We start from the raw sequence: 24,071 nt of genomic DNA on the forward strand, positions 1-24,071 counted from the left end.
TATCCATAAAACATTGTTCTAAAAAATGTAATGAAAAACTCCTAAAGCTGAAATAAAAACTAATATAGTTAGTTGTGTACTTCCTACAAATGCCTATTGGCTGACACGTGTTTCCCACTAAAGTGAACTGGTTGATAGGAAATTCCTCGGCTGATGGTTACAAATGCTTATTTTTAACTACTAGCCAATGAGAATTAGTAGGAAATACCAATAAGTGAATGAGCATTAGTAAGGAAGAAAAAAATACTAAATTTATGCTTACCTGATAAATTACTTTCTTATACGATATGACGAGTCCATGGATTTCATCCTTACTTGTGGGATATTAACCTCCTGCTAACAGGAAGTGGCAAAGAGCACCACAGCAGAGATGTATATATAGCCCCTCCCCTTCCCCTTAACCCTCAGCCATTCGGCCGAAGGTATAGGAAGAGAAAAAGGAAAGGCTAAAAGGTGCAGAGGTGACTGAAGTTTACAAAAAATATAAAGAAAAACTGTCTTAAAAAGAACAGGGTGGGCCGTGGACTCGTCATATCGTAAAAGAAAGTAATTTATCAGGTAAGCATACATTTAGTTTTCCTTTACAAAGATATGACAAGTCCACGGATTTCATCCTTAATTGTGGGAAACCAATACCAAAGCAATAGGACACGGATGAAAGGGAGGGAACAAGACAGGAACCTAAACGGAAGGCACCACTGCTTGAAGAACCTTTCTCCGAAAGATAGCCTCAGAAGAAGCAAAAGTATCAAATTTGTAAAAAGTGTGAAGGGACGACCAAGTCGCAGCCTTACAAATCTGTTCCACAGATGCATCGTTTTTAAAAGCCCATGTGGAAGCCACAGATAGAACCTGACAAAAAGAACATCTGATACATTTGCCAAATGTTTGTGAAACAGAATTGACAAAGCTGAAATTTGTCCCTTTAAGGAACTTGCTGATAACCCTTTCTCCAATCCTTCTTGGTGAAAAGACAAAATCCTAGGAATCCTAACTTTACTCCATGAGTAACCCTTGTATTCACACCAATAAATATATTTACGCCATATCTTATGATAGATCTTTCTAGTGACAGGCTTACTAGCCTGTATCAAAGTATTGATAACTGAATCAGAGAATCCTCGCTTCGATAAAATCAAGCGTTCAATCTCCACGCAGTCAGTTGCAGAGAAATTAGATTTGGATGTTGGAAAGGACCTTGAATGAGAAGGTCCTGTCTCAAAGGAAGTTTCCACGGTGGCAGAGAGGACATGTCCACTAGATCCGCATACCAAGTCCTGCGTGGCCACGCAGGCGCTATCAGGTCACTGAAGCTCTCTCCTGTTTGATTCGAGCAATCACTCGTGGGAGGAGAGGAAACGGCAGAAACACAAACTAGGCTGAACAACCAAGGTACTGCCAAGGCATCTATCAGTTCAGCCTGAGGATCCATTGACCGGGATCCGTATCTTGGAAGCTTGGCATTCTGATGAGATGCCATCAAATCCAATTCCGGTCTGCCCCATCTGAGAATCAATGAGGCAAATACCTCCAGGTGAAGTTCCCACTCCCCCGGATGAAATGTCTGTCGACTTAGAAAATCTGCTTCCCAGTTCTCTACCCCTGGGATGTAGATCGCTGACAGATGACAAGAGTGGGCCTCTGCCCAACTGATTATCTTGGATACTTTTATCATCGCTAAGAAACTCCTTGTTCCCCCGTGATGATTGACATATGCCACAGTGGTGATGTTGTCCGACTGAAATCTGATGAATTTGGCCGAAGCCAACTGAGGCCACGCCTGAAGCGCATTGAATATTGCTCTCAGTTCCAGAATATTGATTGGAAGTAGAGACTCCACCTGAGTCCAAACACCCTGAGCCTTCAGGGAGTTCCAAACTGCACCCCAGCCCAGAAGGCTGGCATCTGTTGTCACTATCACCCACGAGAGTCTGTGGAAACAAGTCCCCTGGGACAGATGATCTGGCGACAACCACCAAAGAAGAGTTTCTGGTCTCTTGATCCAGAATTATCTTTGGAGATAAATCCGTATAATCCCCATTTTACTGACCGAGCATGCACAGTTGCAGTGGTCTGAGATGAAGGCGAGCAAACGGAACAATGTCCATTGCCGCTACCATTAATCCGATTACCTCCATACACTGAGCCACTGATGGCCGAGGAATGGACAGAGCCACGAACTGATAAAAATACACTCTGCACCTCGCTACAGCTCTGCTGTGGCGCCTACCTGCCCCTAGGGTACTTCGAATCAAGTTTCCAACCCTTCAGACCAGCTACACAGTCCAGAAGCCACCGAGTCACTGTTTGCTGCTGGTAAGCCTGAAGAAATTGCGCCAAAATAGGCTCCGCCCCTTAAGGTCAAAAGTCGGAGTAGGCCAAAACAACACCACATGGAAATGCAGTTTTGCACTAAAGTAAAAATACACACAATATAACCCTCAAGCATAAAACCAATAAGTTTTAAGTGCCAAAAACATAAAACTAACGGCTAGATTTAGAGTTCTGCGGCCAAAGGGGTGCGTTAGCTACGCATGCTTTTTTTCCCCCGCACCTTTTAAATACCGCTGGTATTTAGAGTTCACAGAATGGCTGCGTTAGGCTCCAAAAAAGGGAGCGTAGAGCATATTTACCGCCACTGCAACTCTAAAAAACAGCGGTGCTTACGGACGCGGACAGCTTCAAAAACGTGCTCGTGCACGATTCCCCCATAGGAAACAATGGGGCTGTTTGAGCTGAAAAAAAACCTAACACCTGCAAAAAAGCAGCGTTCAGCTCCTAACGCAGCCTCATTGTTTCCTATGGGGAAACACTTCCTATGTCTGAACCTAACACCCTAACATGAACCCCGAGTCTAAACACCCCTAGCCTTACACTTATTAACCCCTAATCTGCCGCCCCCGCTATCGCTGACACCTGCATATTATTATTAACCCCTAATCTGCCGCTCCATACACCGCCGCAACCTACATTATCCCTATGTACCCCTAATCTGCTGCCCATAACACCGCCGACCCCTATATTATATTTATTAACCCCTAATATGCCGCCCTCGCTATCGCTGACCCCTGCATATTATTATTAACCCCTAATCTGCCGCTCCGTACACCGCTGCAACCTACGTTATCCCTATGTACCCCTAATCTGCTGCCCCTAACACCGCCGACCCCTATATTATATTTATTAACCCCTAATCTGCCGCCCCCAACGTCGCCTCCACCTAACTACACTTATTAACCCCTAATCTGCCGACCGGAGCTCGCCGCTACTCTAATAAATGTATTAACCCCTAAAGCTAAGTCTAAACCTAACACCAATACCCCCTAAGTTAAATATAATTTAAATCTAACGAAATAAATTAACTCTTATTAAATAAATTAATCCTATTTAAAGCTAAATACTTACCTGTGAAATAAACCCTAATATAGCTACAATATAAATTATAATTATATTGTAGCTATTTTAGGATTAATATTTATTTTACAGGCAACTTTGTAATTATTTTAACCAGGTACAATAGTTATTAAATAGTTAATAACTATTTAATAGTTACCTAGTTAAAATAATTACAAAATTACCTGTAAAATAAATCCTAACCTAAGAGACAATTAAACCTAACACTACACTATCAATAAATTAATTAAATAAATTACCTACAATTATCTACAATTAAACCTAACACTACACTATCAATAAATTAATTAAATAAAATACCTACAAATAAATACAATTAAATAAACTAACTAAAGTACAAAAAATAAAAAAAACTAAGTTACAAAAAATTAAAAAAATAAGTTACAAACATAATAAAAATATTACAACAATTTTCAGCTAATTACACCTACTCTAAGCCCCCTAATAAAATAACAAAGCCCCCCAAAATAAAAAAATGCCCTACCCTATTCTAAAAAATTAAAATAGAAAAGCTCTTTTACCTTACCATGCCCCAAAGAATTCAGCTCTTTTGCCTGTAAAAAAAAACCATACAATACCCCCCCCAACATTACAACCCACCACCCACATACCCCTAATCTAACCCAAACCCCCCTTAAATACACCTAACACTAAGCCCCTGAAGATCTTCCTACCTTGTCTTCACCATGCCAGGTATCACCGATCGCTCCAGGCTCCGAAGTCTTCATCCAAGCCCAAGCGGGGGCTGGCGATCCATCATCCGGCTGAAGTCTTCTATCAAGCGATGGCTGAAGAGGTCCAGAAGAGGCTCCAAAGTCTTCCTCCTATCCGGGCAGAAGAGTAGATCCGGACCGGCAACCATCTTCTTCAAAGCGGTGACAAGCGGCTCCATGTTGAAGACCTCCGGCGCGGATCCATCCTCTTCTTGCGACGTCCTAAGTCTGAATGAAGGTTCCTTTAAATGACGTCATCCAAGATGGCGTCCCTCGAATTCCGATTGGCTGATAGGATTCTATCAGCCAAACGGAATTAAGGTAGGAAAAATCTGATTGGCTGATGGAATCAGCCAATCAGATTCAAGTTCAATCCGATTGGCTGATCCAATCAGCCAATCAGATTGAGCTTGCATTCTATTGGCTGATCAGAACAGCCAATAGGATGCGAGCTCAATCTGATTGGCTGATTCAATCAGCCAATCAGATTTTCCCTACCTTAATTCCGATTGGCTGATAGAATCCTATCAGCCAATCGGAATTCGAGGGACGCCATCTTGGATGAAATCATTTAAAGGAACCTTCATTCAGACTTAGGACGTCGCAAGAAGAGGATGGATCCGCGCCGGAGGTCTTCAACATGGAGCCGCTTGTGACCGCTTTGAAGAAGATCGTTGCCGGTCCGGATCTACTCTTCTGCCCGGATAGGAGGAAGACTTTGGAGCCTCTTCTGGACCTCTTCAGCTGTCGCTTGATAGAAGACTTCAGCCGGATGATGGATCGCCAGCCCCCGCTTGGGCTTGGATGAAGATTTCGGATCCTGGAGCGATCGGTGATACCTGGCATGGTGAAGACAAGGTAGGAAGATCTTCAGGGGCTTAGTGTTAGGTTTATTTAAGGGGGTTTTGGGTTAGATTAGGGGTATGTGGGTGGTGGGTTGTAATGTTGGGGGGGGTATTGTATGGTTTTTTTTTTTACAGGCAAAAGAGCTGAATTCTTTGGGGCATGCCCCGCAAAGGGCCCTTTTAAGGGCTGGTAAGGTAAAAGAGCTTTTCTATTTTAATTTTAGAATAGGGTAGGGCATTTTTTATTTTGGGGGGCTTTGTTATTTTATTAGGGGGCTTAGAGTAGGTGTAATTAGTTTAAAATTGTTGTAATATTTTTCTAATGTTTGTAAATATTTTTTTATTTTTTGTAACTTAGTTCTTTTTTATTTTTTGTACTTTAGTTAGTTTATTTAATTGTATTTATTTGTAGGTATTGCATTTAATTAATTTATTGATAGTGTAGTGTTAAGTTTAATTGTAGATAATTGTAGGTAATTTATTTAATTAATTTATTGATAGTGTAGTGTTAGGTTTAATTGTAACTTAGGTTAGGATTTATTTTACAGGTAATTTTGTAATTATTTTAACTAGGTAGCTATTAAATAGTTATTAACTATTTAATAGCTATTGTACCTGGTTAAAATAATTACAAAGTTGCCTGTAAAATAAATATTAATCCTAAAATAGCTACAATATAATTATAATTTATATTGTAGCTATATTAGGGTTTATTTTACAGGTAAGTATTAAGCTTTAAATAGGAATAATTTATTTAATAAGAGTTAATTTATTTCATTAGATTTAAATTATATTTAACTTAGGGGGGTGTTAGTGTTAGACTTAGCTTTAGGGGTTAATACATTTATTACAGTAGCGGTGAGGTCCGTTCGGCAGATTAGGGGTTAATAAGTGTAGGTAGGTGGAGGCGACGTTGGGGGCGGCAGATTAGGGGTTAATAAATATTATGTAGGTGCCGGCGGTATTAGGGGCAGCAGATTGGGGTACATAAGTATAACGTAGCTGGCGGCGGTGTGCGGTCGGCAGATTAGGGGTTAAAATTTTTTAATAGAGTGGCGGCGATGTGGGGGGGCCTCGGTTTAGGGGTACATAGGTAGTTTATGGGTGTTAGTGTACTTTAGAGCACAGTAGTTAAGAGCTTTATAAACCGGCGTTAGCCCAGAAAGCTCTTAACTACTGACTTTTTTCTGCGGCTGGAGTTTTGTCGTTAGATTTCTAACGCTCACTTCAGCCACGACTCTAAATACCGGCGTTAGAAAGATCCCATTGAAAAGATAGGATACGCAATTGGCGTAGGGGGATCTGCGGTATTGAAAAGTCGCGGCTGCAAAGTGAGCGTTAGACCCTTTCCTGACTGACTCTAAATACCAGCGGTAGCCCAAAACCAGCGTTAGGAGCCTCTAACGCTGGTTTTGACGGCTAACGCCAAACTCTAAATCTAGCCGATTGTTTTTTATATTGTCTCCCATGTCACATAATGCCCAAATATCAACTAATGATAAATATAAAATAGGGACTCCAGTAACACCCCTCTTATTAACCCCTTAATGACCACAGCACTTTTCCATTTTCTGTCCGTTTGGGACCAAGGCTATTTTTACATTTTTGCTGTGTTTGTGTTTAACTGTAATTTTCTTCTTACTCATTTACTGTACCCACACATATTATATACCGTTTTTCTCGCCACTAAATGGACTTTCTAAAGATACCATTATTTTCATCATATCTTATAATTTACTATAAAAAAAATATAAAATATGAGGAAAAATTGAAAAAAAACACACTTTTTCTAACTTTGACCCCCAAAATCTGTTACATATCTACAACCACCAAAAAACACCCAAGCTAAATAGTTTCAAAATTTTGTCCTGAGTTTAGAAATACCCAATGTTTACATGTTCTTTGCTTTTTTTGCAAGTTATAGGGCCATAAATACAAGTAGCACTTTGCTATTTCCAAACCACTTTTTTCCAAAATTAGCACTAGTTACATTAGAACACTAATATCTTTCAGGAATCCCTGAATATCCCTTGACATGTATATATTTTTTTTTAGTAGACATCCCAAAGTATTGATCTAGGACAATTTTGGTATATTTCATACCACCATTTCACCGCCAAATGCGATCAAATACAAAAAATCGTTCACTTTTTCACAAATTTTTTCACAAACTTTTGGTTTCTCACTGAAATTATTTACAAACAACTTGTGCAATTATGGCATAAATGGTTGTAAATTCTTCTCTGGTATCCCCTTTGTTCAGAAATAGCAGACATATATGGCTTTGGCGTTGCTTTTTGGTAATTAGAAGGCCGCTAAATGCCACTGCGCACCACAAGTGTATTATGCCCAGCAGTTAAGGGGTTAATTAGGGAGCTTTTAGGGTTAATTTTAGCTTTAGTGTAGTATAGTAGACAACCCCAAGTATTGATCTAGGCACATTTTGGTATATTTCATGCCACCATTTCACCGCCAAATGCGATCAAATTGAAAAAAAAAAGTTAAATTTTTCACAATTTTAGGTTTCTCACTGAAATAATTTACAAACAGCTTGTGCAATTATGGCACAAATGGTTGTAAATACTTGTCTGGGATCCCCTTTGTTCAGAAATAGCAGACATATATGACTTTGGCGTTGCTTTCTGGTAATTAGAAGGCCGCTAAATCCTGCTGCGCCTCACACGTGTATTATGGCTAGCAGTGAAGGGGTTAATTAGGGAGTTTGTAGGGAGCTTGCAGGGTTAATTTTAGCTTTAGTGTAGAGATCAGCCTCCCACCTGACACATCCCACCCCCTGATCCCTCCCAAACAGCTCCCTTCCCTCCCCCACCCCACAATTGTCCCCGCCATCTTAAGTACTGGCAGAAAGTCTGCCAGTACTAAAATAAAAGTTTTTTTAATTTTTTTTTTTTTTAGCATATTTACATATGCTAGGGTGTAGGATCCCCCCCTTAGCCCCCAACCTCCCTGATCGTCCCCAAAACCGCTCTCTAACCCTCCCCTATGCCTCATTGGGGGCCATCTTGGGTACTGGCAGCTGTCTGCCAGTACCCAGTTTGCAAAAAAAAGTGCTTTTTTTATTTTTGTTTGGCTTTTTTCTGTAGTGTAGCTCCCCCCCCCCCCACACAGACAAACCCCCACCACCTTGCTGATCTTTTTTTTTAAAAAAAATATTTAGACATTTAAACATTTTTTATTAATAAATTTTCTGTAGTGTAGCGGTTCCCACCCGCTCCCTCCCCGTGCACGCGCCCGCCCTCCCGTGCACGCGTCCGTGCGCGCCCCCGCTCATCCGCGCCCACGATCCCGCCCCCCCCCTGCACATAACCAGGGCCATCGATGGCCGCCACCCGCCTCCCACCCACCAACGCAGGGAGCCACCGATCTCCGGTGCAGAGAGGGCCACAGAGTGGCTCTCTCTGCACCGGATGGCTTAAAAAGGTTATTGCAGGATGCCTCCATATCGAGGCATCACTGCAATAACCAGAAAGCAGCTGGAAGCGAGCAGGATCGCTTCCAGCTGCTTTCCACACCGAGGACGTGCAGGGTACGTTCTCAGGCATTAACTGCCTTTTTTTTGAGGACGTACCCTGCACGTCCTCGGTCGTTAAGGGGTTAAAATAGGTTTTACTGCTTACCCCATTCCCATACAGGGAAATAATGCCAGCCAGTTCTGATACACCAAGTCTCCTCAGAAAAAAAGGCTGCACATACCTTAATGCTGCTTGTAGCATGAAACTGGTCTCCACACTGAAGATGTCTCATGGTTACCTTCAGAAGTCTTGTGGGAACCAGCGTGCATCTTAGTTACAAATGTTAAGATCATCAAACCTCAGGGCAGAAATCTTCTTCCATATCTCCTTGAGGAAAATAGTACGCACTGGTACCATTTAAAATAAAAAACTTCTTGATTGAAGAAACTAAACTAACACCTCACTTTACCATGTCTTCCTAGTATAACACAGGCAAAGAGAATGACTGGGGGTGGAGGGGCTATATATACAGCTCTGCTGTGGTGCTCTTTGCCACTTCCTGTTAGCAGTAGGTTAATATCCCACAAGTAAGGATGAAATCCGTGGACTCGTCTAGGGCTGCAACTAACGATTATTTTCATAATCGATTAATCGGACGATTATTTTTTCGATTAATCGACTAATCGGTTTAAAAAAAAAAATTCCTATATTTAAAATAAAATCCACATACTGAGTGTTATAAATAAAAACTTCCGACTAAAACTTTACATTAAAACAACTGTTGGTCCAATTTTTTTAAGCAACAGAACAAATTTTTACAATTAAGCAAAACAAAACCACAAACTGTTTCAAAAGAGGTAGAAGTAGAAAGAGATAAACTACCACTGTTGATAACATTCTGCTATTCACTCTTTCAGAAATTTTGCATTGAAATGCAAAAAATGTCAACATGATCACATGCTCCTGGCTGAGGCTGGCTCTCTTTTTTGCAGCTATTTTGCCTGCAGCAGAGAAGAGGCGCTCAGATGGTGTTGAGGTGCCTGGGATGCATAAGTAGGGTTTTGCAAATTTCACCAAGGTGGGATATTTATCTTTGTTAGCTCTTCACCAATGCAAGGGGCCTCTTAACAAAGTAAGCCTGGACTTCATTTTAACATAAAGATATCTTGAATATCTATATGCACTGGTAAATAACCAGCTATAAGGTTAGGGGGAAAAATATCTAGTCCACTCTTAAACTAACAGAGATATATAAATATATATATATATATATATATATATATATATATATATACATATATATACATATATATATACATATATATATATATATATATATATACATATATATATATATATATATATATATATATATACTTACAGTGGTTGAATTTGGTACATATTCCAATTAATTAAAAATAGAAGAAAAAAATAAGGCAAAAGGGCTAAAGATTATATATCAGTAAAAGAACACAGCCTTACACATTTATCTATAGAGTACATATAATCAGCAATAGCAAGCAATCTGCTAAAAATTGTGCAAACAGGTAATAGTGACATCAATTCAAAAAACAAATGCCAATCAAATCTAGAGCTAGGTATAAATAACAAGCTCAGCGCTATATCATGCAAAGCACAGTCCCAAATCACCTGATTTTATATAAACAATCCAAATTATGACTCCTATTTTACTTCTGGGTTGCACATAAGACAGTAGTAGATGTAAACTTAAAAAGAAACCTATAGTGTCCTAAAGAAGTGAAAAGTATACGTCTGTAGACGTCCTTTAGACTAAGGGGCGGGCATATCCACAAAACACAATACCATGTGCAGGAGCTCATCTGAGTGAAGCAGCTGGTGCTGTGCACAGACCAACTAATTGCAAACCAACTAATCGATTATGAGATTCGTTGACAACTATTTTCATAATCGATTATCGATTATGCCGAATAGTTGTTGCAGCTCTAGACTCGTCATATCTTTATAAAAGAAATAGTAAATTAGATTACAATTTGCCCAAATTATGTTTTGTTAGTTGTTTTGCCTTTGTAATTTGCATGATGGGATCTAAGAAATTAATAAAAAAAAGTCACAATTTCATCTAACCATGGATTTATGGTGAATTTAAAAAAAATATTCATAATCCTTTTTTAGCAATAACAAAGCCTCAGCATCTCCATAAAATCTATATAAATATATAGTAAATAAGGCAAAAAGCAAATCTTCATATGATAACTAAATTAATGAAATTAGGATGTGAAGAAAAACACAATTTATGCTTACCTGATAAATTTATTTCTCTTGTGGTGTATCCAGTCCACGGATCATCCATTACTTGTGGGATATTCTCCTTCCCAACAGGAAGTTGCAAGAGGACACCCACAGCAGAGCTGCTATATAGCTCCTCCCCTAACTGCCATATCCAGTCATTCGACCGAAACAAGCCGAGAAAGGAGAAACCATAGGGTGCAGTGGTGACTGTAGTTTAAATCTAAATTTTGACCTGCCTTAAACTGACAGGGCGGGCCGTGGACTGGATACACCACAAGAGAAATAAATTTATCAGGTAAGCATAAATTGTTTTTTCTCTTGTAAGGTGTATCCAGTCCACGGATCATCCATTACTTGTGGGATACCAATACCAAAGCTAAAGTACACGGATGAAGGGAGGGACAAGGTAGGTACTTAAACGGAAGGTACCACTGCCTGTAGAACCTTTCTCCCAAAAATAGCCTCCGAAGAAGCAAAAGTATCAAATTTGTAGAATTTTGAAAAAGTATGAAGCGAAGACCAAGTCGCCGCCTTGCAAATCTGTTCAACAGACGCCTCATTTTTAAAGGCCCAAGTGGAAGCCACAGCTCTAGTAGAATGAGCTGTAATCCTTTCAGGGGGCTGCTGTCCAGCAGTCTCATAGGCTAAGCGTATTACGCTTCTTAGCCAAAAAGAAAGAGGTTGCCGAAGCCTTTTGACCTCTCCTCTGTCCAGAGTAAACAACAAACAAAGCAGATGTTTGACGAAAATCTTTAGTAGCTTTTAAGTAAAACTTTAAAGCACGGACTACGTCCAGATTATGTAAAAGACGTTCCTTCTTTGAAGAAGGATTAGGGCACAATGATGGAACAACAATCTCTTGATTGATATTCTTAGTAGATACCACCTTAGGCAAAAACCCAGGTTTTGTACGCAGAACTACCTTATCTGCATGGAAGATCAGATAAGGAGAATCACATTGTAAAGCAGATAACTCGGAGACTCTACAAGCCGAGGAAATAGCCATCAAAAAAATAACTTTCCAAGATACAAGTTTAATATCTATGGAATGAAGAGGTTCAAACGGAACCCCTTGAAGAACTTTAAGAACCAAGTTTAAGCTCCATGGGGGAGCAACAGGTTTAAACACAGGCTTGATTCTAACCAAAGCCTGACAAAATGCCTGAACGTCTGGAACATCTGCCAGACGCTTGTGCAAAAGAATAGACAGGGCAGAAATCTGTCCCTTTAAAGAACTAGCTGATAAATCCTTTTTCCAAACCCTCTTGGAGAAAAGACAATATCCTGGGAATCCTAACCTTACTCCATGAGTAATTCTTGGATTCACACCAATAAAGATATTTACGCCATATCTTATGGTAGCTTTTCCTGGTGACAGGCTTTCTTGCCTGTATTAGGGTATCAATGACTGACTCAGAGAAGCCACGCTTTGATAAAATCAAGCGTTCAATCTCCAGGCAGTCAGTCTCAGAGAAATTAGATTTGGATGATTGAAAGGACCTTGTAGTAGAAGGTCTTGTCTCAAAGGCAGAGTCCAAGGTGGAAAGGATGACATGTCCACTAGGTCTGCATACCAGGTCCTGCATGGCCACGCAGGTGCTATCAAGATCACCGATGCTCTCTCCTGTTTGATTTTGGCAATCAGTCGAGGGAGCAGAGGAAACGGTGGAAACACATAAGCCAGGTTGAAAGACCAAGGCGCTGCTAGAGCATCTATCAGCGTCGCTTCTGGGTCCCTGGACCTGGATCCGTAACAAGGAAGCTTGGCGTTCTGGCGAGACGCCATGAGATCCAGTTCTGGTTTGCCCCAACGATGAATCAATTGAGCAAACACCTCCGGATGGAGTTCCCACTCCCCCGGATGAAAAGTCTGACGACTTAGAAAATCCGCCTCCCAGTTCTCTACACCTGGGATATGGATCGCTGAGAGGTGGCAAGAGTGTCTCTCTGCCCAGCGAATTATCTTGGAGACTTCTAACATCGCTAGGGAACTCCTTGTTCCCCCTTGATGGTTGATGTAAGCCACAGTCGAGATGTTGTCCGACTGAAATCTGATGAACCTCAGAGTTGATAACTGAGGCCAAGCTTGAAGAGCATTGAATATCGCTCTCAATTCCAGAATATTTATTGGAAGGAGTTTCTCCTCCTGAGTCCACGATCCCTGAGCCTTCAGGGAGTTCCAGACTGCACCCCAACCTAGAAGGCTGGCATCTGTCGTTACAATTGTCCAATCTGGCCTGCGAAAGGTCATACCTTTGGACAGGTGGACCCGAGATAGCCACCAGAGAAGAGAATCTCTGGTCTCTTGATCCAGATTTAGTAGAGGGGACAAATCTGTGTAATCCCCATTCCACTGACTGAGCATGCATAGTTGCAGCGGTCTGAGATGTAGGCGCGCAAACGGAACTATGTCCATTGCCGCTACCATTAAGCCGATTACCTCCATGCACTGAGCCACCGAAGGGCGTGGAATAGAATGGAGAACACGGCAAGAATTTAGAAGTTTTGATAACCTGGACTCCGTCAGGTAAATTTTCATTTCTACCGAATCTATCAGAGTCCCTAGGAAGGAGACTCTTGTGAGTGGGGATAGAGAACTCTTTTCCTCGTTCACTTTCCACCCGTGCGACCTCAGAAATGCCAGAACTATGTCCGTATGGGACTTGGCAATTTGGAAATTTGACGCCTGTATCAGGATGTCGTCTAGATAAGGGGCCACTGCTATGCCCCGCGGCCTTAGGACCGCCAGAAGCGCCCCCAGAACCTTTGTAAAAATTCTTGGGGCTGTAGCTAACCCGAAGGGAAGAGCCACAAACTGGTAATGCCTGTCTAGAAAGGCAAACCTTAGGAACCAATGATGATATTTGTGTATCGGAATGTGAAGGTAAGTATCCTTTAGATCCACCGTAGTCATATATTGACCCTCCTGGATCATAGGTAGGATGGTCCGAATAGTTTCCATTTTGAATGATGGAACTCTGAGGAATTTGTTTAAGATCTTTAGATCCAAGATTGGTCTGAAGGTTCCCTCTTTTTTGGGAACCACAAACAGATTTGAGTAAAATCCCTGTCCCTGTTCCTCCTTTGGAACTGGATGGATCACTCCCATAACTAGGTGGTCTTGCACACAGTGTAAGAATGCCTCTTTCTTTATCTGGTTGACGGATAATCGTGAAAGGTGAAATCTCCCTTGTGGAGGAGAAGCCTTGAAGTCCAGAAGATACCCCTGAGATATAATCTCCAACGCCCAGGGATCCTGAACATCTCTTGCCCACGCCTGGGCGAAGAGAGAAAGTCTTCCCCCTACTAGATCCGTTACTAGATCCGATAGGGGGCCATTCCTTCATGCTGTCTTAGAGGCAGCAGCAGGCTTTTTGGCCTGCTTGCCTTTGTTCCAGGACTGGTTAGGTTTCCAGGCCGTCTTGGACTGAGCAAAAGTTCCCTCTTGTTTTGTAGCAGAGGAAGTTGATGATGCACTTGTCTTGAAGTTTCGAAAGGCACGAAAATTAGACTGTTTGGCCCTTGATTTGGACCTGTCCTGAGGAAGGGCATGACCTTTACCTCCAGTAATGTCAGCAATAATTTCCTTCAAACCAGGCCCGAATAGGGTCTGCCCCTTGAAGGGAATGTTAAGTAGTTTAGACTTTGAAGTCATGTCAGCTGACCAAGATTTGAGCCATAGCGCCCTACGCGCCTGGATGGCAAATCCAGAATTCTTAGCCGTTAGTTTAGTCAAATGAACAATGGCATCAGAAACAAAAGAATTAGCTAGCTTAAGTGCTCTAAGCTTGTTAAGTATGTCCTCCAAAGGAGTCGTTGTCTGTAAAGCCTCTTCCAGAGACTCAAACCAGAACGCTGCAGCAGCAGTGACAGGAGCAATGCATGCAAGGGGCTGCAGGATAAAACCTTGTTGAATAAACATTTTCTTAAGGTAACCCTCTAATTTTTTATCCATAGGATCTGAAAAAGCACAACTGTCCTCGACAGGGATAGTAGTACGCTTTGCTAAAGTAGAAACTGCTCCCTCCACCTTAGGGACCGTTTGCCATAAGTCCCGTGTGGTGGCGTCTATGGGAAACATTTTTCTAAAAATAGGAGGGGGGGGGAAACGGCACACCGGGTCTATCCCACTCTTTATTAATAATTTCTGTAAACCTTTTAGGTATTGGAAAAACCTCAGTACACACCGGCACTGCAAAGTATTTATCCAGTCTACACAATTTATCTGGCACTGCAATTGTGTCACAGTCATTCAGAGCAGCTAAAACCTCCCTAAGCAAAACACGGAGGTTCTCAAGCTTAAATTTAAAAGTAGAAATATCAGAATCAGGTTTCCCTGAGTCAGAGATATCACCCACAGACTGAAGCTCTCCTTCCTCAGCTTCTGCATATTGTGAGGCAGTATCAGACATGGCTCTTAAAGCGTCTGTATGCTCTGTATTACGCCTAACACCAGAGCTATCACGCTTTTCTCTAAATTCAGGTAGTCTGGCTAATACCGCTGACAGTGTATTATCCATGACTGCCGCCATGTCTTGTAAAGTAATCGCTATGGGCGACCTTGATGTACTTGGCGCCATTTGAGCGTGAGTCCCTTGAGCGGGAGTCAAAGGGTCTGACACGTGGGGAGAGTTAGTCGGCATAACTTCCCCCTCGTCAGAATCCTCTGGTGATAAATTTTTTAAAGATAAAAGCTGATCTTTATTGATAAGTGAAATCAATACATTTAGTACACATTCTCATATGGGGTGCCACCATGGCTTTTAAACATAATGAACAAGGAGTTACCTCTATGTCAGACATGTTTATACAGACTAGGAATGAGACTAGCAAGCTTGGAAAACACTTTAAATAAAGTTAACAAGCAAATATAAAAAACGGTACTGTGCCTTTAAGAGAAACAAATTTTGTCAAAATTTGAAAAACAGTGAAAAACAGAATTTATGCTAACCTGATAAATTACTTTCTCCAACGGTGTGTCCGGTCCACGGCGTCATCCTTACTTGTGGGAATATCTCTTCCCCAACAGGAAATGGCAAAGAGTCCCAGCAAAGCTGGCCATATAGTCCCTCCTAGGCTCCGCCCACCCCAGTCATTCGACCGACGGACAGGAGGAAAAATATAGGAGAAACCATATGGTACCGTGGTGACTGTAGTTAGAGAAAAAAATTCATCAAACCTGATTAAAAAACCAGGGCGGGCCGTGGACCGGACACACCATTGGAGAAAGTAATTTATCAGGTAAGCATAAATTCTGTTTTCTCCAACATTGGTGTGTCCGGTCCACGGCGTCATCCTTACTTGTGGGAACCAATACCAAAGCTTTAGGACACGGATGAAGGGAGGGAGCAAATCAGGTTACCTAAACGGAAGGCACCACGGCTTGCAAAACCTTTCTCCCAAAAATAGCCTCCGAAGAAGCAAAAGTATCAAATTTGTAAAATTTGGCAAAAGTGTGCAGTGAAGACCAAGTCGCTGCCTTACATATCTGGTCAACAGAAGCCTCGTTCTTGAAGGCCCATGTGGAAGCCACAGCCCTAGTGGAGTGAGCTGTGATTCTTTCAGGAGGCTGCCGTCCGGCAGTCTCATAAGCCAATCGGATGATGCTTTTAAGCCAAAAGGAAAGAGAGGTAGAAGTCGCTTTTTGACCTCTCCTTTTACCAGAATAGACAACAAACAAAGAAGATGTTTGTCTGAAATCTTTTGTAGCCTCTAAATAGAATTTTAGAGCACGGACTACGTCCAAATTGTGTAACAAACGTTCCTTCTTTGAAACTGGATTCGGACATAAAGAAGGTACAACTATCTCCTGGTTAATATTCTTGTTAGAAACAACCTTTGCAAGAAAACCAGGCTTAGTACGCAAAACCACCTTATCTGCATGGAACACCAGATAGGGCGGAGAACACTGCAGAGGAGATAACTCTGAAACTCTTCTAGCAGAAGAAATAGCAACCAAAAACAAAACTTTCCAAGATAGTAACTTAATATCTATGGAATGTAAAGGTTCAAACTGAACCCCTTGAAGAACTGAAAGAACTAGATTTAGACTTCAGGGAGGAGTCAAAGGTCTGTAAACAGGCTTGATCCTAACCAGAGCCTGAACAAATGCTTGAACATCTGGCACAGCTGCCAGTCTTTAGTGTAGTAAGACAGATAAAGCAGAGATCTGTCCCTTTAGAGAACTTGCAGATAATCCTTTCTCCAAACCTTCTTGTAGAAAGGAGAGAATCTTAGGAATTTTTATCTTATTCCATGGGAATCCTTTGGATTCACACCAACAGATATATCTTTTCCATATTTTATGGTAAATTTTTCTAGTTACCGGTTTTATGGCCTGAACCAGAGTATCTATCACAGAATCTGAAAACCCACGCTTTGATAGAATCAAGCGTTCAATCTCCAAGCCGTCAGCTGGAGGGAGACCAGATTTGGATGTTCGAATGGACCCTGAACAAGAAGGTCCTGCCTCAAAGGTAGCTTCCATGGTGGAACCGATGACATATTCACCAGGTCTGCATACCAAGTCCTGCGTGGCCACGCAGGAGCTATCAAGATCACTGAGGCCCTCTCCTGTTTGATCCTGGCTACCAGCCTGGGAATGAGAGGAAACGGTGGAAATACATAAGCTAGGTTGAAGGTCCAAGGTGCTACTAGTGCATCTAATAGAGTCGCCTTGGGATCCCTGGATCTGGACCCGTAGCAAGGAACCTTGAAGTTCTGACGAGACGCCATCAGATCCATGTCTGGAATGCCCCATAATTGAGTTAGTTGGGCAAAGATCTCCGGGTGGAGTTCCCACTCCCCCGGATGGAATGTCTGACGACTCAGATAATCCGCTTCCCAGTTTTCCACACCTGGGATGTGGATCGCAGATAGGTGGCAGGAGTGATCCTCCGCCCATTGAATTATTTTGGTCACTTCTTTCATCGCCAGGGAACTCCTTGTTCCCCCCTGATGACTGATATACGCAACGGTCGTCATGTTGTCTGATTGGAATCTTATGAATCTGGCCTTTGCTAGCTGAGGCCAAGCCCTGAGAGCATTGAAGATCGCTCTTAGTTCCAGAATGTTTATCGGGAGAAGAGACTCTTCCCGAGACCATAGTCCCTGAGCTTTCAGGGATTCCCAGACCGCGCCCCAGCCCACTAGACTGGCGTCGGTCGTGACAATGACCCCACTCTGGTCTGCGGAAGCTCATTCCCTGGGATAGATGGTCCAGGGTCAGCCACCAACGGAGTGAATCTCTGGTCTTCTAATCTACTTGAATCATTGGAGACAAGTCTGTATCGTCCCCATTCCACTGTTTGAGCATGCACAGTTGTAATGGTCTTAGATGAATTCGTGCAAAAGGAACTATGTCCATTGCTGCAACCATCAACCCTACTACTTCCATGCACTGCGCTATGGAAGGACGTGGAACAGAATGAAGAACTTGACAAGTGCTTAGAAGTTTTGACTTTCTGACCTCTGTCAGAAAAATCCTCATTTCTAAGGAATCTATTATTGTTCCCAAGAAGGGAACTCTTGTTGACGGAGACAGAGAACTTTTTTCTATGTTCACCTTCCATCCGTGTGATCTGAGAAAGGCCAGAACGATGTCTGTATGAGCCTTTGCTTTTGACAGGGACGACGCTTGTATTAGAATGTCGTCCAAGTATGGTACTACTGCAATGCCCCTCGGTCTTAGAACCGCTAGAAGGGACCCTAGTACCTTTGTGAAAATCCTTGGAGCAGTGGCTAACCCGAATGGGAGGGCCACAAACTGGTAATGTTTGTCCAGAAAGGCGAACCTTAGGAACTGATGATTTTCTTTGTGGATAGGAATATGTAGGTACGCATCCTTTAGATCCACGGTAGTCATAAATTGACCTTCCTGGATAGTGGGTAGAATCGTTCGAATGGTTTCCATCTTGAACGATGGCACCCTGAGAAATTTGTTTAGGATCTTCAAATCCAAAATTGGTCTGAAAATTCCCTCTTTTTTCGGAACTACGAACAGATTTGAATAAAATCCCATTCCTTGTTCCTTTATTGGAACTGGGTGTATCACTCCCATCTTTAACAGGTCTTTTACACAATGTAAGAACGCCTGTCTCTTTATTTGGTTTAAGGATAAGTGAGACATGTGGAACCTTCCCCTTTGGGGTAGTTCCCTGAATTCCAGAAGATAACCCTGAGAAACTATTTCTAGTGCCCAAAGATCCTGAACATCTCTTGCCCAAGCCTGAGCAAAGAGAGAGAGTCTGCCCCCTACTAGATCCGGTCCCGGATCGGGGGCTACTCCTTCATGCTGTTTTGTTAGCAGCAGCAGGCTTCTTGGCTTGCTTACCCTTGTTCCAGCCTTGCATAGGCTTCCAGGCTGGTTTGGGCTGTGAGGCATTACCATCTTGCTTAGAGGATGCAGAATTAGAGGCCGGTCCATTCCTGAAATTGCGAAAGGAACGAAAATTAGACTTATTCTTGGCCTTGAAAGGCCTATCTTGAGGAAGGGCGTGGTCCTTTCCCCCAGTGATGTCTGAGATAATCTCTTTCAATTCTGGTCCAAATAGAGTTTTACCTTTGAAAGGGATGTTAAGCAATCTTGTCTTGGATGATACATCCGCTGACCAAGACTTTAGCCAAAGCGCTCTGCGCGCCACAATTGCAAACCCTGATTTTTTCGCCGCTAATCTAGCTAATTGCAAAGCGGCATCTAAAATAAAAGAGTTAGCCAACTTAAGTGCGTGAACTCTGTCCATAACCTCCTCATATGGAGTCTCTCTACTGAGCGACTTTTCTAGTTCCTCGAACCAGAACCACGCTGCTGTAGTGACAGGAACAATGCACGAAATGGGTTGTAGAAGGTAGCCTTGCTGTACAAAAATCTTTTAAAGCAAACCTTCCAATTTTTAATCCATAGGATCTTTGAAAGCACAACTATCCTCGATAGAAATAGTAGTGCGCTTGTTTAGAGTAGAAACTGCCCCCTCGACCTTAGGGACTGTCTGCCATAAGTCCTTTCTGGGGTCGACCATAGGAAATAATTTCTTAAATATAGGGGGGGGGGGACAAAAGGTATGCCGGGCTTCTCCCACTCCTTATTCACTATGTCCGCCACCCGCTTGGGTATAGGAAAAGCGTCGGGGTGCACCGGAACCTCTAGAAACTTGTCCATCTTGCATAATTTCTCTGGAATGACCAAGTTGTCACAATCATCCAGAGTAGATAACACCTCCTTAAGCAGTGCGCGGAGATGCTCTAATTTAAATTTAAATGTCACAACATCAGGTTCAGCTTGTTGAGAAATTTTTCCTGAATCTGAAATTTCCCCATCTGACAAAACCTCCCTCATGGCCACTTCAGATTAGTGTGAGGGAATGACAGAACAATTATCATCAGCGCCCTCCTGCTCTTCAGTGTTTAAAACAGAGCAATCGCGCTTTCTCTGATATGCAGGCATTTTGGATAAAATATTTGCTATGGAGTTATCCATTACAGCCGTCAATTGTTGCATGGTAATAAGCATTGGCGCGCTAGATGTACTAGGGGCCTCCTGCGTGGGCAAAACTGGTGTAGACACAGTAGGAGATGATGTAGTATCATGTCTACTCCCCTCATCTGAGGAATCATCTTGGGCAATTTCATTATCTGTGGCAGTACTGTCCTTACTTTGTTTGGACGCTATGGCACAATTATCACACAAATTTAAATGGGGAGACACATTGGCTTTCATACATATAGAACATAGCTTATCCGAAGGCACAGACATGTTAAACAGGCGTAAACTTGTCAATAAAGCACAAAAAACGTTTTAAAACAAAACCGTTACTGTCTCTTTAAATTTTAAACAGAAACACTTTATTACTGAATATGTGAAAAAGTATGAAGGAATTGTTCAAAAATTACCAAAAGTTCACCACAGTGTCTTAAAGCATTAAGAGTATTGCACACCAATTTTCATAGCTTTAACCCTTAAAATAACGGAACCGGAGCCGTTTACAAATTTAACCCCTATACAGTCCCAGCTACAGCGTTTGCTGAGACCTAACCAAGCCCAGAGGGAAATACGATACCAAATGACGCCTTCTAGAAACTTTTCCAGCTACTTTCAGATCCTCACACATGCATCTGCATGTCTTGCTCTCAAAAACAACTGCGCAGTAATGGCGCGAAAATGAGGCACAGCCTACAACTGGGAAGGCCCTCCCTGACTGGAAAAGGTGTCTAACATAGTGCCTGCCGTTAAAAAACGTTCCCCAAGTTTATAAATGTGAATTATCCGCATAAACATGTATAAAATGTCCAAATAAAGCAATCGATTTAGCCCATAAAAATGTCTACCAGTTTTATAGCCCATATTAAGCCCTTTATTCTGTTTGAGACTAAGAAAATGGCTTACCGGTCCCCATGAGGGGAAATGACAGCCTTCCAGCATTACACAGTCTTGTTAGAAATATGGCTAGTCATACCTTAAGCAGAAAAGTCTGCTAACTGTTTCCCCCAACTGAAGTTACTTCATCTCAACAGTCCTATGTGGAAACAGCAATCGATTTTAGTTACTGTCTGCTAAAATCATCTTCCTCTCACAAACAGAAATCTTCATCCTTTTCTGTTTCAGAGTAAATAGTACATACCAGCACTATTTTAAAATAACAAACACTTGATAGAAGAATAAAAAACTACATTTAAACACCAAAAACTCTTAACCATCTCCGTGGAGATGTTGCCTGTGCAACGGCAAAGAGAATGACTGGGGTGGACGGAGCCTAAGAGGGACTATATGGCCAGCTTTGCTGGGACTCTTTGCCATTTCCTGTTGGGGAAGAGATATTCCCACAAGTAAGGATGACGCCGTGGACCGGACACACCAATGTTGGAGAAAAAGGCAGTAATTCAAATGAAATTTTTACAGTGTATGTAATAGGTTAGCAGAGCATTGCACCCACTTGCAAATGGATGATTAACCCCTTAATGCAAAAAACGGATAAAAAAAACGAATTAAACGTTTTTTAAACATTCACAACAACTGCCACAGCTCAGCTGTGGCCCTACCTTCCTCAATAAACGACTTTTGAAGTCTTTAGAGCCCTTCAGAGATGTCCTATAGCATGCAGGGGACTGCTGAGGGAAGCTGAATGTCTCTGTCTTTAATTTTAACTGCGCAAAAAAGCGATAAAATAGGCCCCTCCCACTCATACTACAACAGTGGAAAGCCTCAGGAAACTGTTACTAGGCAAAAATCAAGCCAGCCATGTGGAAAAAACTAGGCCCCAATAAGTTTTATCACCAAAGCATATATAAAAACGATTAAACATGCCAGCAAACGTTTTATATTGCACATTTATAAGAGTATATATCTCTAATAGTAAGCCTGATACTAGTCGCTATTAAATCACTGTATTTAGGCTTAACTTACATTAATCCGGTATCAGCAGCATTTTCTAGCAATTCCATCCCTAGAAAAACTTAAAACTGCACATACCTCATTGCAGGATAACCTGCACGCCATTCTCCCTCTAAAGTTACCTCACTCCTCAGACATATGTGAGAACAGCAGTGGATCTTAGTTACTTCTGCTAAGATCATAGAAAACGCAGGCAGATTCTTCTTCTAAATGCTGCCTGAGATAAAATAGTACAACTCCGGTACCATTTAAAAATAATAAACTTTTGATTGAAGACAAAACTAACTATATTTCACCACTTTCCTCTTACTACCTCCATCTTTGTTGAGAGTTGCAAGAGAATGACTGGATATGGCAGTTAGGGGAGGAGCTATATAGCAGCTCTGCTGTGGGTGTCCTCTTGCAACTTCCTGTTGGGAAGGAGAATATCCCACAAGTAATGGATGATCCGTGGACTGGATACACCTTACAAGAGAAAAGCTCCTTTTTATGAAGTTCTACCTAGTCAAGTAGGGCATATCACATTAGTATTAGCTTATACTACTAGCTGTCACAATAGAAGAGAGAAAACTTTTTATTAATGTATATGCATTTAATGCAACTTGGAGTTTTAAAGGGACATATAACACTTTGAGATGGTAATATAAAATTATAAATTGTGTGTATATATATATATATATATATATATATATATATATATATATATATATATATATAATCCCACTATGGAAAGCACTCAGCCGGATTTTTAACATACACAGTTTAATGCATGAACATTTTCGGGGTCTCCCCTGTCCTTAGATACAATCAACAAGTGTAAATTACTCACCCATCTTAAGTATACCCTATACCCAGTGCGATCAGCTTTGTTCTGCTGTGTGCAGAGCCACGGCGCCCAGGTCGCGCTACTGCGCATGTGCAAGTGGGACTACGAATGCCCACAGAGGCCAACTGGAAAAAATTCAAGTTTAAAAACAAAATTATCTTACATCTAGCCATATGGTAATACAGCAATATGAGTATGCAAGTGAATCAGCTTGATAGTGACATTACACATGTAAGCAAGAGCATTCGATACTACAAATATTTACAGCCCTAATGTGTGTCTGTGATCTAGCAACCTGGCGTGTCTCTTAAACATATTTATTTATTGGATCTCCCCTAAAACTGGCCATAGTTAACTCAATATATCAATGTTAGTGCATATATCCACTTTACCATACCCTGTTAAAGACACATAACACACAAGCTGTTAACACAGACTATACTAGCTTGCTACTATAGGTGCAGCTAACATATCAAACAAGCAAATTCCATCTTTTAGGAGGGTACATAGATCCGGGCCAAAAGGAACCTAAATTACAGCACAGTTAGGCTCACTACAACATCTGCCTGATGCCCTAACGCTCCTATAAACAATATGAAGGACACCTTGTAATTACGCCTCTAGCAACCTCCTTTGTAGATAAGCATATGACATTATTCAGTTATCTACAGCATCTGTTACTCACTACACTGTACATAAGCCTCATTCTTATACCTAGTAGATACACTCCTATGCTTTCTAACATTCTATCCTTACATCTTTGGTTACTATCATTGTTAGCCACTGCATAACAGCACAGTATAGCGTATCCTTATTGCAAGAATTACATAGAACTTGACAGAAAACATTGGAGGTCCCTTCTTGGGTTTCGATATAGAATAACCCACATGGCCAATGGAGCATGTATATTATATACTTGGTGGTGCAGGTAACCCTATGCTTGATTTCATATATCTGCGTTCTCAATGAGTGAACAAAGAATTTACTTTGTGTCAACCCGCTACATGAAGTGCATCCACTGCATCGGTAGCATCCATTCCTATATGTTCCTAGCCACATTCTTCTTATGTAGCTTGGTCTAAAGTCAGCCCTAACCAATATATCTTTAATCAAACGGCCTCTTCGGTACCCAATCATGAATGC

At 41.6% G+C, this 24,071-nt stretch overlaps 1 protein-coding gene across 14 annotated transcripts in view; it reads right to left on the reverse strand.

Annotated features, from left to right (window-relative positions):
- Positions 1–24,071, reverse strand: part of DOCK7 (dedicator of cytokinesis 7) — a 695,569-nt gene that overhangs the window by 365,824 nt on the left and 305,674 nt on the right. The window lies entirely within an intron of this gene.

Source organism: Bombina bombina, chromosome 10 (genome assembly GCF_027579735.1).
Source record: "Bombina bombina isolate aBomBom1 chromosome 10, aBomBom1.pri, whole genome shotgun sequence".
NCBI classification, from domain to species: domain Eukaryota; kingdom Metazoa; phylum Chordata; class Amphibia; order Anura; family Bombinatoridae; genus Bombina; species Bombina bombina.